General features: G+C 34.6%; 2 pseudogenes across 1 annotated transcript; both read left to right on the top strand.

Moving 5' to 3' along the window:
* The first annotated feature begins 684 nt into the window (after positions 1-684).
* On the top strand, positions 685-2,831 carry LOC143580537 (flotillin-like protein 4; annotated as a pseudogene). The gene is made up of 3 exons (XR_013143675.1): positions 685-1,250; positions 1,696-2,064; positions 2,142-2,831. The product of XR_013143675.1 is annotated as a flotillin-like protein 4 (transcript).
* Positions 2,832-4,742: 1,911 nt separating this feature from the next.
* Positions 4,743-6,468, top strand: LOC143580542 (flotillin-like protein 4 pseudogene; annotated as a pseudogene).
* Positions 6,469-19,790: the final 13,322 nt, after the last annotated feature.

Genomic DNA, 19,790 nt, shown 5'->3' on the forward strand with positions numbered 1-19,790 from the left:
AACCCAACAAGAACTCAAAACACCAATTGTATGATTTTTCAAAACAATTAGATTTCAACAAACCTAACCCTTGTAATAACTAATTAAAGATGATCATGAATGTCAAACGTTACTAGATTAAAAAACCCTTTAATTTCTTGAAAATGAACTCAATACCTCAACTTTATGATTATTCATAACAATGGATTTGAACAAAGCAAACAACATTCAATCACTAAATATTATCATCTCAAGCTAACAAGAACTACTTTAAAAAACCTTATTTTCAAGAAATCCACCAAGAATGCACAGATACTTGTAAGTTGTAACCCTCTAGCTAAGATATAATTAATTAAACATTTTTAGTAACAATTAATATATTATATATTGTTATACATATATTAACGGAACGGACCTATATATATTTCAATTAAATGTTTTAAAGAATCCTATTTGAACTCGTTTACTTAACCAAGGATGAAATAAACACGTAAAGAATATTAGCATATCTATAATTAGCTCTCATTTCAATCTTCTAATTTAAACTTCAAAATTCTCTCCATAGATAACCTCATACCGTGTACGTGTTATATATATATATATATATATATATATATATATATATATATATATATATATATATATATTCCAATTGTTGCCTATGAACTTTAAAACTTCAATCTAAAGTTAAAAGTATAAATTCCTTCATCTGCTTAGCATGTTTTTAATCATGTATAGAGTAGCAAAAGCCTCTGAGTATTTAGTCATCACCGGATACAATATCGACGACATCAAGATCTCCAAGAAAGCATGGGTGTTTCCTGGTCAATCCTACTCGGTTTTCGACATCTCTCCGGTGAATTACACGTTCGAAGTCCAGGCGATGAGCGCCGAGAAGCTCCCATTCATCCTTCCGGCCGTATTCACCATCGCAGACGACGATGACAGCCTCCACAAGTACGCCAAACTCATCTCCTCTCACGATAAAGAATCCAACCACATGAATGAGCTCGTCAAGGGGATCATCGAGGGCGAGACGCGTGTCCTTGCGGCTTCCATGACCATGGAAGAGATCTTTAAAGGAACCAAAGAGTTTAAGCAGGAGGTGTTCGGGAAAGTTCAACTGGAACTCAATCAGTTCGGGTTGTGGATATATAATGCGAATGTTAAACTGTTGGTGGATGTTCCCGTATTTCTCGTATTTAGGACAGAAGACGCAAATGGAAGCTGCGAATCAGGCGAAAATCGATGTCTCTGAAGCCAAGATGAAGGTAATAATATATTGTTATAATTTTGATATAATATACAAGTTGCAATCCAAGAAGGAGTAATGTATTCGGGTTCTGGGTTAATCGGGTTAGGTTAGTTCTTTTTTTTTATTACAGAAAGTTTGGGCATTTGGGCTGGTTAACTTAAACAAGTTCGGGTTATTCGGGTTAACCAGAAACATGATTTTTTTTCAAAAATTAATAAACCTATAACCCTACTCTAATTATAATACAGGTTTGGCGGATTAACCAGAATAACCCGATTAAGACTTTTTGACCCTATTTAGCTTATTTGGGTTGGGGTAGGGCCGGGTTAATTGGGATTGGGCCTTAAGGACACCCCTACTAGCAGCGCAGCTTGTACTCCGCTTGTTATTTTTTTTTTATGTAAAAATATATATAGGGCATTCTAAAATTTAAACTAAAGTTTTGTTATTTTATGATATAGGGTGAAACTGGAGCGAAGCTTCGAGAAGGACAAACGCTGCAGAACGCAGCTAAAATTGATGCGGAAACAAGGATAATATCGACGCAGAGGCAAGGGCAGGGGAAGAAGGAAGAGATAAAGGTGAGGACAGAGGTGAAGGTGTTTGAGAATGAGAGGGAGGCTGAGGTGGCAGAAGCAAATGCTGAGCTGGCAATGAAGAAGGCAAAGTGGGCCAAGGATTCACAGGTGGCGGAGGTGGAGGCGACCAAGGCGGTAGCGCTCAGGGAGTCGGAGCTACAGAAGGAGGTTGAGATCATGAACGCGTTGACTCAGACGGAGAAACTGAAGGCTGAGTTCTTGAGTAAAGCTAGTGTTGAATATGAAACCAAGGTAATAAATTCAAAGTTGTTTTTATTAGATACATATGCATGTTTAGTAAATATTGATTAATTTGAATGTAATAAAAGGTACAAGAGGCGAATTGGGAGCTGTACAGGAAACAAAAATCCGCAGAAGCAATTCTTTACGAGAAAGAAAAAGAAGCGGAGGCTCAGAAAGCTATTGCTGAGGCCACATTCTACTCTAGGAAACAAGTAGCAGATGGTGAACTATATGCAAAACAGAAAGAGGCTGAAGGTCTAGTTGCCCTTGCACAGGCTCAAGGGATCTACTTAAAGACACTTTTGGGTGCATTGGGAGGTAACTATGGAGCTTTGAGAGATTATTTGATGATCAATGGTGGGATGTATCAAGAGATTGCTAAGATTAATGGGGAGGCGATTAAAGGATTGCAGCCAAAGATTAGTATTTGGACGGGTGCAGGTGGTGATGGAACCAGCGGTGATGGTTGTGGTCCAGGTGGTGCTATGAGGGAAATGGCCGGGGTGTACAAGATGTTGCCTCCGTTGCTTAGCACGGTTAATGATTTAACCGGTTTTTTGTCGCCAGGTTGGATGGGGAAAGTCCCTGAATCCTAAATTTTCACATACGGAATGATGAATTCAAGTCCTTTGTTTTTATTATCATTAGACAATGAGTTTGAGTATTATAATTTTGTGGAACTAAATTTACTTGGTGTTTGACGAGTGTTTTTTACTGTTATAGCGTTATGTGTGATGAATGCTACATTTACATATTTTGGTTGGAACGATTATTGGTAAGTTAACATACTGGTGATTGCTCACTTCTTGTTGGTGAACTTTTTGTTCATGGCTCGGTTGAATAGGTGTAGACGTTAACTGCGGTTTTAGAATACGGCAGACCAAACCAACCATGTTGGGGTGAGTTGGTTAAACTGGCTAGTATACTTTATTTTTCATTCGAAAACAAAAGTTAATATTGAAGATGGTTCATTAATGTAACTATGTATTTCAGTATGAAACTGGTTTGGTTTACACGACCAACACTGAGTTCTAAAGCGTTGGTTAGACCATTAGACCTTCAAATCCTGTATATCAAAAATTGGCCTAACCTGCAGTTTTATGAAATTTCCAATTCGTTCAAGGTAACCATACGTTCATCATTCCTTCGTTTAAACTTGTAATATCGTATGTGCAGGCCTTGAAACTCGTCCAAAGACCCTACATAATGACCAGCTACAAACTGATTTAGATGATTGAGAACCTCACCAGGAAACTAAATTTTAATAATTATAATTCCTACCCAGAAAACTCAGTTTTTAAACCAAACCAACTGGTAGTGAACCAAACCATTTAACTTTGTAAATATTTCCAGAACATGCAGTGAAACTATAAAAAAAAATCATATCGAGAGAAGCCCCAAATCCGTGGCTGGATTTATGACCAATCGATAACTCTTATCAGTGTAAACTAGCTTGAAAACGAACCGGACAAGTGACCTTATTAATTTCTGTACATTTAACCTACACCGTGTATTAAAAACCATCTGAACCGACACTTTGGTAACTCATTTAACTAAGAAACGATCCCTGCAACCAAAAGAATATTATAACATATTTTGTAGTCTCAAATATATTGTTTTAATGATATATCATCTGACCCAAAACTACTTTCAAGTGAAACATCGCTTTAAAACCGAACTAGAGTCCGAACGGGCCAAAACTGGGGCAGTACTCGCAAGAGCAGCCCTGAATACAATTTTAAAACCTATAAAATGTTAAAGCAACTTATTTTAATGTATTACAATAGGTCCTAAAATGCTTGACAACCAAAAATTGGGTTTTGTTAAAAACGGTAGCGGATCCAGACATTTAACTCAATGGGGGTAAAATATAACCATTAAAAATATATGACACGAAAAAGTAAAAACAGACTTCATTAAATATAACAAAACAAAACACATATTACAATTGTCCCCTACCAAATTTCATCTTTTGGAAACGGTTAATTACAGCTTCATTCGTAACACTTTCAAACGCTTCTTTTTCGATGCTACAAACTACACAAGCATTCAAAAAATCCGGACCGATTCGATTACGCAACTTTGTCTTTACGTTCTTCACCCCCGAAAAACATCTTTCAACCGTTGCGGTTGCAACAGGTAAAACTAATGTAAGCGCTAATAATTGATACACCAAAGGAAATGAAATATGTTTTCTTGTTTCCACCATAACTCTAGCAAGATCGGCAATACCATTCAAGTTAGCATATCTTTCATCATTTCGCACACTATCAATGTACAAGCCAAGTTGATGTGAATGAGCGATTATCTCCCGACTATCAAAATCATAGGGATAAAACTCACATATAGGATGTCTTGGTTTTCAATTGAATGCCACATAATTTAGTCATCATAGATAGCTTAGTCGTCCCCAAGCATACATTTAAGATAATTTATATTATAACTAGTTAATTAAATTACGGAAGCCATAAAAGAATAGAAAATGTTGAAGAATTATATTTGAATACTAATTGCACTCTTTTAAATTTCATAGTAATCTCCTAACCTTTAAAATCTCAAACCGTGTCTATATATATATATATATATATATATATATATTCCAATTGTTGCATATAGAGTTAAATTAAAACCTTGATTCAATCCATAGTAGAGATCGCATACATTGTTTCTCCTCTACAAATTAAATCATGTACCGTGTAGCAACTGCGTCTGAGTATTTGGCTTCGGGATCGATGACATCAAGATCGCCAAGAAAGCATTTCTGCTTCCAGGCCAATCCTACACCAGGTTCGACATCTCTCCGGTCAATTACACGTTCGAAGTCCAGGCCATGAGCGCTGAGAAACTCCCATTCGTCCTCCCGGCTGTATTCACCATCGGTCCACGCGCAGACGACCAAGAAAGTCTCCACAAGTACGCTAAACTAGTCTCGCCTCATGATAAAAAATCCAACCACATACATGAGCTCGTGAAGGGGATCATCGAGGGAGAGACGCGTGTACTCGCTGCCTCGATGACTATGGAGGAGATTTTTCGAGGTACTAAAGCGTTTAAGCAGGAGGTTTTTGGGAAAGTTCAGCTGGAACTCAATCAGTTCGGGTTGTGGATCTATAATGCGAATGTTAAACAGTTGGTGGATGTTCCTGGACACGAGTACTTCTCGTATTTAGGACAGAAAACACAAATGGAAGCCGCGAATCCGGCTAAGATTGATGTCTCTGAAGCCAAGATGAAGGTAATATTATAACATTATAATTTGATATAAATTATAAATTGTTTAATTGTGAATAGATTAATAACGTGATTTTGTGATATTAGGGTGAAATCGGAGCGAAGCTTCGAAAAGGGCAAACATTGCAGAATGCTGCTAAGATTGATGCGGAAACAAGGATCATATCGACGCAGAGGCAAGGAGAGGGGAAGAAGGAAGAGATAAAGGTGAGGACGGAGGTGATGGTGTTTGAGAACGAAAGGGAGGCCGAGGTGGCAGAAGCGAATGCTGATTTGGCGATGAAGAAGGCCAAGTGGGCCAAGGATTCACAAGTGGCCGAGGTGGAGGCGACCAAGGCAGTGGCCCTCAGGGAGGCGGAGCTACAGAAGGAGGTTGAGATCATGAACGCATTGACTCAGACCGAGAAACTGAAGGCTGAGTTCTTGAGTAAAGCTAGTGTTGAGTATGAAACCAAGGTAATAAATTCAAACTTGTATTTAATTAAATACATATGCATGTTTAGTTAATATTGATTAATTTGAATGTAATAAAAGGTACAAGAGGCGAATTGGGAGCTATACAGGAAACAAAAATCCGCAGAAGCAATTCTTTACGAGAAAGAAAAAGAAGCCGAGGCTCAAAAGGCGATGGCAGAGGCCACATTCTACTCTAGCCAACAAATTGCGGACGGTGAACTATATGCAAAACAGAAAGAGGCTGAAGGTCTAGTTGACCTTGCACAGGCTCAAGGGACCTACTTAAAGACACTTTTGGGTGCATTGGGAGGTAATTATGGAGCTTTGAGAGATTATTTGATGATCAATGGTCGAATGTATCAAGACATTGCTAAGATTAACAGGGATGCGGTTAAGGGGTTGCAGCCCAAGATAAGTATTTGGACTACTGCGGGTGCAAGTGGTGTTGGGGACGGTGGTGATGGTTGTGGTTCGGGTGGTGCTATAAAGGAGGTCGCTGAGGTGTACAAGATGTTACCGCCTTTGTTGAGCACCGTTCATGAACAAACGGGTATGTTGCCGCCTCCTTCGATGTGGAAGATCACTGAAAACCAGGCCCTGCCTAGACCCCAATCGGGGCTCCGCAAGCGTCTAGGGCATGTTTCCGGCGAGGGGGACGAAGATGGAGATGTGAGTAGATACATGCAAGAAGATGACATGACTGATACATGCAAGAAGATGACATGACTTTTATTCAAGATTGACATACATAACATTTGAAAGTTGACATACATAACATTTGGTAGTGCTTAAAATTAGTTACTCCCTCCGTTCTATTATAAATGTCCTAGTTTGATTTTTCTAGTCTTTCTTGTTTAACTTTGACCGACAATATTTTTGTTTGTGTTATATAATACTTGATGTAAAATATATGAATGGATTAGGTTTTAAACGTATTTTATATTGATATAATAATTTTCATCAAGTATTATATGACACGAACAAAAATATTTACGGTCAACGTTGTAAAAGAAAGACTTGAAAATTCAAACTAAGACACTTATAATGGGACGGAGGGAGTGTTATTTTTCTATTACCTAGCTAGTTTAATTGTATAAAACTTTTTATTGTGTTTTATTTAACTTTTCATTTGTTTATTTATCCTTGTACTTTTTTGGATTTATTCTTTTACTTAGTTCGTGGCTTATTATTTCCTATTCTTTTACATATGTAAAAAAAATAATTAAAAATTAATTTTATACAATTATACAAGGCCCAATTTTCATACGTACTTGTCTTGGGCACTAGTATTTTCGGAGACGGCGTGCTAAAAACTAATGGTAACATAGTTGCATATGGAGTCATGCATGAATTGAAGTTCTTAGTTTTATATTTACTAGTGTCAGTAGGATTATATAACTTTTAAAACTGTTGGTTGCAGTATTTTAAAGTTTTAATTATTTGAACTTGGTGTTTTGTTGAATGTGTTGTGTGGTGACTGGTGAAGGCTATATATTTGATCGAAAGTTGAAACTGTTTTATTTAAGTTATTCAAATTCACTTGTTTGCTCAGCTAATTTCATGTTTCAAGTTATATTCACCGTTAAAGTGTCAAGTATTTTATAGCTACCTTTTTTAAAATTAAGATAGTTACAAATAAAACCTAGTTACATCTAGGGGCGGATTTAAAGCTTTTGTACGGTGGGTCGGTGTCCACCATCCGACTACCGGAATACCGTGTTTATGGGTATGCGAAAGTATATGAGTCAACTAGGGTATAGCCCGTGTTACACACGGGTGGAAAAACATATCAACAAATCATATAAATATAGACAACATATTCAACCAACACAAATATGTTTCGAGCAAGATGATACTTTTCGGCTGACAAAAATAATAAACTAATTATTAATCTTAATACAATAGGGTTTAAGAGATCAATAAGAAACTTTAAAAAATAAAACCAACATACTACAAATGACATTGTCATTTAGCAATCCAAACATATTACAAATGACAAATATTGCTATTAAATAAAAGTAACATATTCAAAAATATTAATAAAAATGTATAGGAAGAAAAAAACATAAAGTAATTGTTAACATCATTACTTTATTTAAAATCAATTTCATTATATAATTTTTTTAGTTGTATACATTAATCTTGATATTTATACGTAATTAAAAATTATTCAAATATTAATTAAATGATAATTGCATCATTTGAAATTAAAGTACAACTCTAATACAATTAATATGTTATAAACAAAATGGATTCATATGTTATAAACAATTACAAAAGTTTAAATAAACATACATATATACCTATACTATGAGTTTGACAACAAAACCTTGTCATTTTTTATAATCTACATATATAATATGCAAGTAAACATAAAAGTAACATTTATAAATTTATCTAACTATACAACGTAATTAATTGGTATACATTCATTTATTCATACGTTTATATAGACATTATTGGTTATAAACTTGGTATTAAACTCTTTTCTATTTGATTAATTTTTAGCTATCACATGGAGCTAATGTTCATATATATTTATCAAATAATTGTATTTGTAAAACAGAGAAAGTGTTATGGTCAAAGACGCCATAACTAATTAATTAATTAGTTGTCAACATATGTTGCAAAAACTTATATTCAAAACAAATTACATGTATAAAAAGTATATATTGTTTTGAAGTTGGCAAAATATAATATCATTAATTATAGTTATATCATTTTGGTCAAATGATAGTTAGTTATCACAATATTTGAAATCATTCTTAAAATACATAAATCTTTGTAACAATGTTATTAGTGTAATTAAAATAAGAGAAATCTGCAATTTGACTCCCTGGTTTATATCGTCGTTGTATGGGCAAACCACTGAAAAAGATTTTGCGAATGTTCTGCCACTGTGAAATTTTGGTGGAGCAGTCTGTGCCATTCCGTTAAATATTTTCGTTAGTGACCGTTGAGATGGAGGGTGTTTTAGACTTTTTACAAATAGAAATTTGGCGGGTCACAGTCTGTGCCATTCTGTTTGTTAAATTTTTTAAAAGCTTGGAAAAACAAACTTGACAGGAAAAATGGCAGTCCGACCACCGGGTATTATTTTCTTCACTGCTTCCCCGGTAAGAAACCCTCCTCCATACTTCCTCTTCTTTTCCTTCCACCTCTTTTCCTTACCCCTCTCAACTTCTCCTTCTTCCTCAACACTCCTTTTTCATATATATATACACCACCACTGTCACACCCCAACCTACGGCGGAAATGCCGGGGCGAACTGATTGCTCACAGCTTTTCAAAGGTTACTATCATGCAACATTATAAGTTTCAATATCTATTTAATAATTTCAAATAAAACAATTACAGTTAAGTACATCAAGTGTAACGAAATTACAACAAGGATTAATTAAGTTTGTATCCTAAAAAGCATCTCTACGTGATCTTCATCTTGCTAAAAAACCAAGCTGATAACCTGCAAATGCGTATAAAATATATATTTTTGTCAACAACACATGTTGATTGAGTAAAACACCAGTTTAAGACACAACAGTAATAGTATATATAATATATAAAGAAAGATGCAAACTGTTCCTGTGAGATAAACAGTTAAACCATAGCACATACACAAACAATCAAACATAGAGAAAGGGCTAAACCGTTGCCATGCAAATGGGCATTGGTTACAAAAAAAATGAGGTGTCGGTGAAACCATTGTCAATGCGTCGGACGCCGGCCACTACGACGGTCGTATGATCATACTAGACTGAGAATATGTTGGACCTCTCCGAATGCGGTTCGAATAAAGCAAGTAAGCAAATAGCAAGTTAGACATAAACTGATATACACACAAGGATTAAACAGTTGCGATTTTGAATACTAGATAATAGATAAATATGATACGATACGCATATGTCCCCAAAAAGGTTAAAAATAAGTAAAAAGGGGAAGTGACTACTCACCAGATAAGAGGAACGAAATTAAAATGATGTGCAAGAAGGATGAACCCTTCGGGATGCACCGACAAGGATTCCTAATTAATAATATAATGTTAAATTAATCAGAAGAGATATGACATAATTTGATGAATTAAGATTTCGATGTGATTTGAGTTATGATGAGATTATAATATTATGGATTTGAACGATTGATTTATAAAGTTAAAATCATTAGTCTTATTAATTGTAGATTCATCAATATATAATTAAATACTTGAATAATTTAAATAATTAAGATATAAGATATGCTTCAATCGATAAAATCTAAATAAATAAATAATTAAATATTAAATAAAATAATTTAATTAGGTATAAAATGAGAGATACTTTTAATTAATTAAATAAATAAAATACTAATATATAAATAAATAGATAATCATAATAATAATGGGTAATCATTTAAATATAATATGTAGTAGGATATAGATAAATGTTTTGATTGAACCTTTTAACGAAACTTTATTGTAAACATGTAGTTGACATCTTTAATTAAAATTATATTTGTTATAGTTTTGTTAAAAAGAACACATAGATATATTATATATACATACACGCATGCATATATACATGTATATAGTAATTAAAAATAATCAACGACAAGAAAACTCCAATAATGGTGTCGGTTTTGATAAAATAATGTTTACTAGATATTAATATTAATTATAAATTCGTTAAAATCTTTAAACACTTAACAAAAATTAAGTAAATAACAAAACAGACTAGCTGAGGCTCGAACCTGCGCCTTAGCCGGTTGCAATGTTTAACACGCACACCCCAGACCACCCCAGACCAGCTGTGCTGTGGTGTCAATTAATTCAGGAACAAGAACAACTTTTTAAAAAATATACAGGTAAAACCCCCCAACTCGCTCTAAACCCTAAAATCTCCAATTGCTCAATTAGTTCGTTGTTAGTTTAATTAATGTTAGGGATAAGGTAGAACAGATCAAGAAGACAATGCTACAAAGATTAATTACCTGATACGTTGACAAATCAGAGGTTAAATTGAACGAATTGAAACCGGCTGTATCGCGATCTGGAACTCATACAAGCAGGCTGATAAACAACAATTCATGTTAGGGTTAAGTTTTGCGAGGTCACGAATATGGTGATTGCAGATTTAATTGTGTTCTTATGATCAGTAATGGTATAATACCACTTTTGATATTGACGGGTTGGTAAATTTGTGAATTCGTATATTAGAGATCATATTTTCCTAATTCCAAGCGTCGGTGAGCCGATTTTAGGCAGTATAAACAATTTTACGAGTACATTCCAAATATAATCCGAGGATTAAGGTACAAGAAATATAACGGGTACACGGGTTGATTTCAAATACGGGTTTGGGTTATGGATCTGGTTATGCTTTGGGTCCTGAATACAAAATATAATATATGCAGATTTGGCCCCTAAAGTTCATGTGTGGATACATAATGAGTTTGAACTTAGTTTAGGTGAAATATGTATATAAATCAAAGTTATTTTGAAAAATAAAGTAAGTAATAAATAAAATATTAATGTATCGATAAATACGATGCTTTGGTGATTATAATTACCCGATAACGAAAACAGGTCGGGTATTGGTATTTAATATGTTATAAGAAAATACGAGTTGTTACAGTAACATCCGGCTCCTCGCACCACCAATATTGTCCGCTCTGCCCACGAAAAGCTCAAGGATTTGTTTTTGGTTGCCCAGATGGAGACTTCCCAGGAGGTCACCCATCCTAGTACTACTTCCACCTAAGCATGTGTAACATCCTACTTTTGGTTATTATGATAAAATAAATTTCGCCTAATTTATAGTGGGTCGTTATCGGTTTAGATAGATAGAAAATGAGTTGGGCTAGTGTTGGGTTAAATGGATATGGGTCATGGACTTGGGTTATGAAAGAAAGAAGGAAAGACCATGGGCTTAAGCCCATGATCCATAAATATATAAACCATAATCACCATTTAATCCCTCATTTACACATATCCCTTACACCACCAAAACACACACTTAAGATCTCTCTCTAGTTCTCTCCTTGTTTAGCCGAACCAAGAAAGAGGAATCGATCCCGACCCGAGGTAATACTAGTATGATATTGTATGAGCTCAAACTTGTTAGATTTAGTCGCGAAACGACGAGCCGACACCTTTAAACCGTTAAAGTCATGAGATCCGGGTGGAATCGGGTATTAACCGAGCAAAAGATGAGCCTAGGGATCACCCTAGCTCAGATCTGGATCAAACGGGACGACAAACGATGAAAACGGTGTTGAAACACGTTTTTCCGGCCACCGCCCAGTTTTCCGGCACGGGGCCGTCGGAAAGACGGCGCCGGAAAGGCGGCTGGGTATTTATGGATGTCAGAGAATGTTTCTGACATTCTCTGACAAACCCTAACCCTAATTCGTTAACGGAGACTAACGAACTAGGGGTGATTCGTCAAGAGAATTCGCTAATGAAAGCTTAACGAACTAGCCCTAGTTCGTATCCTGATTCGTTATAGAAAAGACAGCGAATTAACCTCATTTCGTTATATTCATTCGTTAAAAGAAGGTAACGAACTAGAAGGTTCAATTCGTTACTGAGGGGTCATTCGCTATAGGGTTCAATTCGTCAAAGAACTCATTCGCTATGGGGTCCAATTCGCTACATGGACCGGTTTGATTCATTATAAAAGTAACGAATGGGTCATTCGTTATGAACCCGATAACGAACTAGAAGTTTAGTATAATGACATAATGGTCCCCGAACTTAGAAAAAGAATGATTTAATTACAAAGAAGCCCTTGAACATTTTAAGTTAGCAAATTTATAATGATTCAAAATTCTAATGGAAAATATGTTAAGACAGTTAATGGAAATAAAATTTTAGGAGCTCGACCCCAGCCAGGGGCTCTGCCCCTTGGACCCTGCTAGGGGCTGCCGCCCCTAGACCCCGTTGCCAGGGGCGCTGCCCCCGGACCCCCGTCCGTTGAGAGTGATAATTAGATTAGAAACGCGAGATGAGTAGTGATAGTTAATTGACGCATGTAATTATTATACAGTTAGTCGTGCCCAACTGAAGAAAGGAATAACTATTAACGGTGAACGTAACCGACTTCAGGTGAGTTTCTAGCCCCACTTCCTTGTTATGTTTTCGGGGCTGTGTGCATACTCGACGTGATAGTTAATACACTTACCTTAAGTGGTAAGTGTATGCCTTGGATGATTTATGATTGATGATTGCTTGACGGTGCATGAACGATCTTCGGATATTGCATGTGCCGCCAGGAGGTAGTTAATGATATGATTGATATGTATGATGTATGATTGAGGTATGTATGAATATATGTGATGTATGAATAATGTATGTATGATATGTTGATGGTACGTGAACGCTCTTCGGAGATTGCACGCATTGTCAAGGAAAGTAAGTAAGAACAGGTATGGTACAGTTGCACGAAACAAAAGGACCAGACCCTAATAATATCTGTGATGGTAGGGACCAGACCCTAATAATATCTGTGATGTTGGGACCAGACCCTTTATAATATCTGTGATGTTAGGGACCAGACCCTTATAATATCTGTGAGGTTATAGGGCGGAAGACTCTTTAAATAGGATGGATAGTTATATATGAAAAGTAAGTATGATTAATGTACACCCCTTCGGGCACGTGTGCAAGTATGAGAACAGATTGTATGTTGTATGATTAACTAGAACTCACTCAGCGTAGCTGACTTTTAGTATGCACGCATGTGAGTAGATTGAGGCAGCTTGCATAAAAGGAAGCACATGGCATGAACTTGAAGAAGCTGGCATCTCAAGGAATGTTATGTTATTTTAAAGACAATGTTTATGTTTAAATAATTTGAATGCTGGTTAAGACAAGAAATAATGGTTATGTAACATAATGGTTTGAATGTTTTAATATTCCGCGAATGTTTTTATTAATTCTGATATTATGAACTGTGTTTATGAGTAAATCCAACGTCCAAAGTAGGGCACCGGTAACGGGGCCTTACAACACGCTTAACCGTGAAGTTTTCATGTGCTCCACAGCCAACTAAGCCCGAAACGCGTTGGTGATTGAAGAGGCAGGACATTTACTTATGAACCAAGGATCTCTCTTGTCCACGACCGATGTGGGATTTACCTAAGAGTGGGACGATGTTGTGTTTGCCAAGGGTGTTACAACCATCGTAGCCGTAGCCATCTTCATCCTCAACACAACACTTCATCTTCATCCTCCATCTTCATATACATCCAATACCCGAACCCACCATCTCCGGCTCCCATTTCCTCCAGATCCCGGTTCCCCGTCTCCGGCCTCCTGTCTCCCCTTCTCCGGCCTCCCGGCTCCCCGTCTTCGGCCTCCCGTGTCCCCGTCTCCGGCCTCCCGTCTCCCACCGTCTCCGCCTTCCGTCTCCCTGTAAACTTCAAGATGGTTCTAATAATCTCTGTCAACTTCAATCGGGCTCTATATGGAGTCCCGATTGACATCAATCACCGGTTAGAGCTCCGGATCCGAGCGATTACGGCTTGGTTTTTGGTCAACTTAGCCGGCCAAAACCAAGTCAACTTCCACCGTACGTGGAATCTTGGGTCGCGTCTCCGGATGCTACCGTTATAAAATCCCGAAGTTTATAAACTGGGTGAATAATTATAAGTATGTTATGTATGTGAAATCTCGAAGTTTATAATTCGGGTGTTTTGTTATATGTACTTTGTGTTCGTGTTATATATATATAAAAAAATGTTTGTGTTCATTGTGTTCGAGTTCGGGTGTTCGGGTGATTGGGTTCGGGTGGTTGGGTTCGTCGTTTTCGGATGAAAAGTTTACAAAAAAACGACACTTTTCGTCGTTTTCGAACGAAAAGTTTACTAACAAACGACACTTTTCGTCGTTTTCGGACGAAAAGTTTACTAAAAAACGGTCCGTTTCGTCGTTTTCGGAAGAAAAGTTTACTAAAAAACGACACTTTTCGTCGTTTTCGGACGAAAATTTTACTGAAAAACGGCCCGTTTCGTCGTTTTCGGACCAAAAGTTTACTAAAAAACAACACTTTTCGTCGTTTTCGGACGAAAAGTTTACTGAAAAACGGCCCGTTTCGTCGGTTTCGGACGAAAATTTTACTAAAAAACGACACTTTTCGTCGTTTTCGGACAAAAAGTTTACTAAAAAACGGTCCGTTTCGTCGTTTTCGGACGAAAAATTTACTAAAAAACGACACTTTTCGTCGTTTTCGGACGAAAAGTTTACTTAAAAACGAGTCATTTCCGGACGAAAAGTATTACTAAAAAACGGACCGTTTCGTCGTTTTCGGGCAAAAAGTTTACTAAAAAACGAGTCGTTTCGTCTTTTTCGGGCGAAAAGTTTACTAAAAAACGAGTCGTTTCGTCGTTTTCGGGCGAAAATTTTACTAAAAAACTAGTTCGTTAAAGTTTTTTACAAAAAATTGGTTTTAAAAAAAAGGTTTAGAAAAAACCTTTTTTAGTTCAATTTTTGGTTCAATTCAAAGGTTCAGTTCAAATGTTGAATATATATTACATATTGTATAGATTTTTCAAATTTTAGTTCAGTTTAAATGGTTGGGTTTGTATGTTGTTAAACCAGGGGTCGGGGGTTCGAACCCCACCCTCTACCGAAATTTGGTTTTACAATTAATTAAAAACTCAAGGGTAAAATGGTCATTTTAACGTTTTTTTGTCAGTCAACTCACGGTCAACTGACGGCAATGGCACGGACTGCTCCGCCAAAATTTCACAGTGACAGAACATTCGCAAAATCTTTTTCAGTGGTTTACCCATACAGCGACGATATAAACCAGGGACGCAAATTGCAGATTTCTCTAAATTTGAGTTTAAATAATTTAATTTGACTTCCATAATTACTCGGGTCTTTTGGAAAGCGTTAATAATTTGACTTCTAAAATTAAGTAATTTAATTTGACTTCCACAATTAAGTAAATGGAAATCAAATTGTAAATTAATTAATTACCTTAAATATCTTTAAACAAAAATCAATTGTCATAAATTGAATTAAAGATAATTAATTTGCAATTATTTACGTGAACTTAAATGTTGGTAATTATATTTTTTATTTTATAATGGTTACCATGCCAAAAAACTTACCAAACAAAAACTAATTTTTAATAAAAGATTATATGAATAAAATACATTTAATATTAATCAGAAATAATATATAGATAATACAAAATTGTGAATCACCAAATGAAATTCACTTAATACAAGTAACTTTTGAAGAAATTTTTAAATAAAACTTCCCAATAATCAAAATCATGGAAATGTGAAAATAAGTGAAAATCATGGAAACTTAATTATTGTATTTATGTAATTAAAATCATGAAAATACATTGAATATAGAAAATATAATGTAAATGCTTATTTGCAATAAATTATTATATTGCAAATCTTGTAATTAAAATCATGGAAACTTTATAACTTATTTATTGGGTTTTTCACATATAACGTAATTGGTTATATATAGAAAATATAATGTATATTACAATATAATAACAAAATAATGTTTAAGTCAAAGATATTGAAATATAAAAATAGTAAGGTGTAAATGTTATTATTTCTGTCAAAATAAGATGTAACAACTAATTAGAAAAGATAATAAATTAATAATAACAAAATTAATAAACTTATAATAATTATTATAAATTATAGAGATTATCATTAATAAATACATATATATATATAAGATACAAATAAATTTTTCTTTAACACACTGGTTCTGATTAGAATATATTAAATGGACTTTGACCAACAACAATATATGGATGATTATATAAAAATCAAATAAATTACATGAATTGCGAAAAATAAATAAATACATGAATAATAACAAAAATATACACCAATATCAAACAAAAAATAAGATATCTTATCAACAAATCCTCAACCCACAAAATTAGCTATATCAAGTTAGGAGCATAACCTGAAATGAGAAAATTAAAAATTAATATTAATATCACATAATAAACAAATTACCAATTATGGAAGATTTGAATTATGTAAACAAATATAAAATGATGTTCTAATTGATAACCAGAATATTTGAATTGCATTACCGAAAAAACGAAATAGGGATAATCTCCTTTGTATTTTCGATTTTGATATATAACCTAAAGAGATTATAAGAAAATCATATAATAATGGAATATTGGATTTTAATAATCCCTATTGAATGGTATTGGCCGATAATAATCCCTTTTCATTTTATCCCCACAGGCGGTCCCAAATTCTAAAAAGTTGGCCCTCAATGGTCCCCCGTTAAATATGACTTAATAGCGTTATAGTTTTTTCTGAATTTCAAACCAATGTTTTAGGGCTTTTGATTGTTAGGAGGATACGAGTCAATTGGTGTAAAACTTAGTTTGAAACAGTGCTTCAATATCATGAAGCAATACTTTAATTCGGGTGCTTGAACTTACAATTAACCAAAATCAAGTCGTGTAGATCATTGTTTGGAGCTAAGTTTTATATCATTCGACTCGTATTCTCCTAACGATCAAAAGCCCTAAAACATTGGTTTGAAATTCAGAAAAAAGTATAACGCCGTTAAGTCATATTTAACGGGGGACCATTGGAGGCCAACTTTTTTGAATTTGGGACCGCCAGTGGCGATAAAATGAATAGGGATTATTATCGGCCAATACCATTTAATAGGGATTATTAAAATCCAATATTCCTATAATAATTAATATAAATACAAACAAAAATCTTACCGTTAACTTTACCAGAAAACCGTAATAACTTCAAAAATATCAATTCAATCTTGGATTTTGATATACTAAGAGATTATTACAAAATCATATAACAATTAAAATAAATATAAAACCATATCGGAAAACCTTACCGGAAAAAGATATAACCTTGCCGGAAAATCATATAGCATTGTTGGCCATTAGAGTATAGTATATATCCTTACCGAAAAACGATTAATCCCGATCTACATTACCAGAATATAAAAGATGGTGGATGGTGGAGTTAGTAAGCCGAGAGAGAGAGAGAGAGAGGGAGGGGGAGAGAGAGAGAGATTAAAATGATTAAGGTGGAAAATCTTAAGGTTTAAATATAGTGTGTGAGATGATTTGACAATAATAGGCAATGTTTTCAGACTCGGCCCGAACGTCGACCCGGAAGCCTTGCCGGGTCAAAGGTCGGTCCGACCCGGGAGGGAACCCGGTGTTTGACCCGGATGACATATATAATATATAATTTAAATATATATATATAATCTAAAGATTTTTTTTAGTAAATTTTCATTGTTTAATATTTTGTGAAGATTCTGTTGGACGTGCTCTAATATACATAGGATTTATTCCATTTTTGAGTTATTTTCCATTGTCCATTTCTAATACAATGTGTTTTTTTAATATATAGGATATATTATTCATTCTTAAAGACATCAAGATAGCTTAGTTGGATGGTTTGTGTGCTATGTATTAAGACTTTCATCTCGTTCAAAGCCCATGTTCGAATCCTAGTCCACGCAACTAATTTTTGATTTATTAAAAAAATGTTTGATGACTTGGCAATGATGTGACATTGATGTGGAAAAGCTAGTTGAATGACATGTGGACAATTGATGTGGAGAGGCTAGTAGAATGACATGTGTACAAATTGTATTGCTTTAATAGTATGTAAAGATAATCACTCAATGCCCACCTGTGAGGCGGTTGTGACAACCCCAAATGCAGGGCTAAATTTTTTTAGAACTAATCATCAGATACCGAAAATAGTGTTGGTCAAAGCGAAACGTATGTCGATAGGCTTGGCCCAAATAGAAACAAAACGAACCGAAACTTGTTTAACCCATACGAACCCGAACCCGATAACTCGAAAATTTTAAGAAACATTCCAACAATTATTAATCTTATTGTGTATCCAAAATATATAACTCAAACATCAAACAACATTCTATATTATGTCCGGTCACCGAATCAAACAAAACAAAACAAAAACCCAAACATGAGATTTGAGACACATTAGATATTACTAAAATCACCATAACCTATGTTTTTATATAAGAATAAAAAAGTCAGATTACTCTGTTACTTTAATCAAAAACTAATTATATAAAACTATAAATATAACAAAATATATTATAACAAAATATATTATATCTCAAAATATATTATATCTCATGAAATCCTTGGTGTGCATAAGGTACCACAACCCATACTCGTTTTTGTTCGTATATGAGTCTAAGCTTTGATTATGTGTTAAACTCGTTTTGAACCATCTAATACCTAAATACCTGCGAATATTTAAAGCCAAAACTGTCACAGCCTTAATAATAAACGAATTAAAGGTCAAAGTTAAAATAACAGTGACACAAAATATTAACATTTTGTTCTTAACTAAAGATTATGCTTTTTCTTTTAACCAACTAAAAGGCCACAAAACTAAACCATAAAACCTTGCTTAAATAAACATAACTTACAGAAAATACAACTGGTTTGGAACATCAAAAATCGCTTTTCCTGTAGCACCGAAACCATGGTCATACAGTAACTCTTTTAAAAGACAAACTAATTTGAAAACCAAAGCGATAAGTGACCATTTTAACTTCTGGATGTTAACATAATTTCCAGAAGTTAAAATAGTTAAGTTAAGCCTAGAAACAGCACAAGACGAGCCCCGAAAACTAATACTAAACCTTATATTAAAAAACCTTTTGAACCCGCATTTTGTAATTCGTTTAACTAAGAAATAAGCCCGTTAACTTAGATAAGATTATAATTTTAAATAGGAAAATATAAACTATGAAATGTTTTAGGGAATTTGGATTTACAAACGGACCCGTTTAAAAACTTTAAAGTGTTGTTTCGTTTAAAACAGAACGGGCTGGTTTTTAAGACTAAAACGCTTCAAAGAGGTAAGATTCACATTTTTCCAGAAACTTTTGTTTAAAATATTTTATTATAAATGTATAAAACATTTTATGGAAAAACAACACATCTTTGGTCAAGATTTGACATTTAACTACTAGTTGCGGCGAAGCGACATAAACCGAGCGGGCAGTTTCAACTTTCAAAAATACAAAGATATGAACATTC

Source organism: Bidens hawaiensis, unplaced genomic scaffold (assembly GCF_021521415.1).
Source record: "Bidens hawaiensis isolate Kalapana, Puna unplaced genomic scaffold, B.hawaiensis_p1.1 tig00030520_1, whole genome shotgun sequence".
NCBI lineage: Eukaryota > Viridiplantae > Streptophyta > Magnoliopsida > Asterales > Asteraceae > Bidens > Bidens hawaiensis.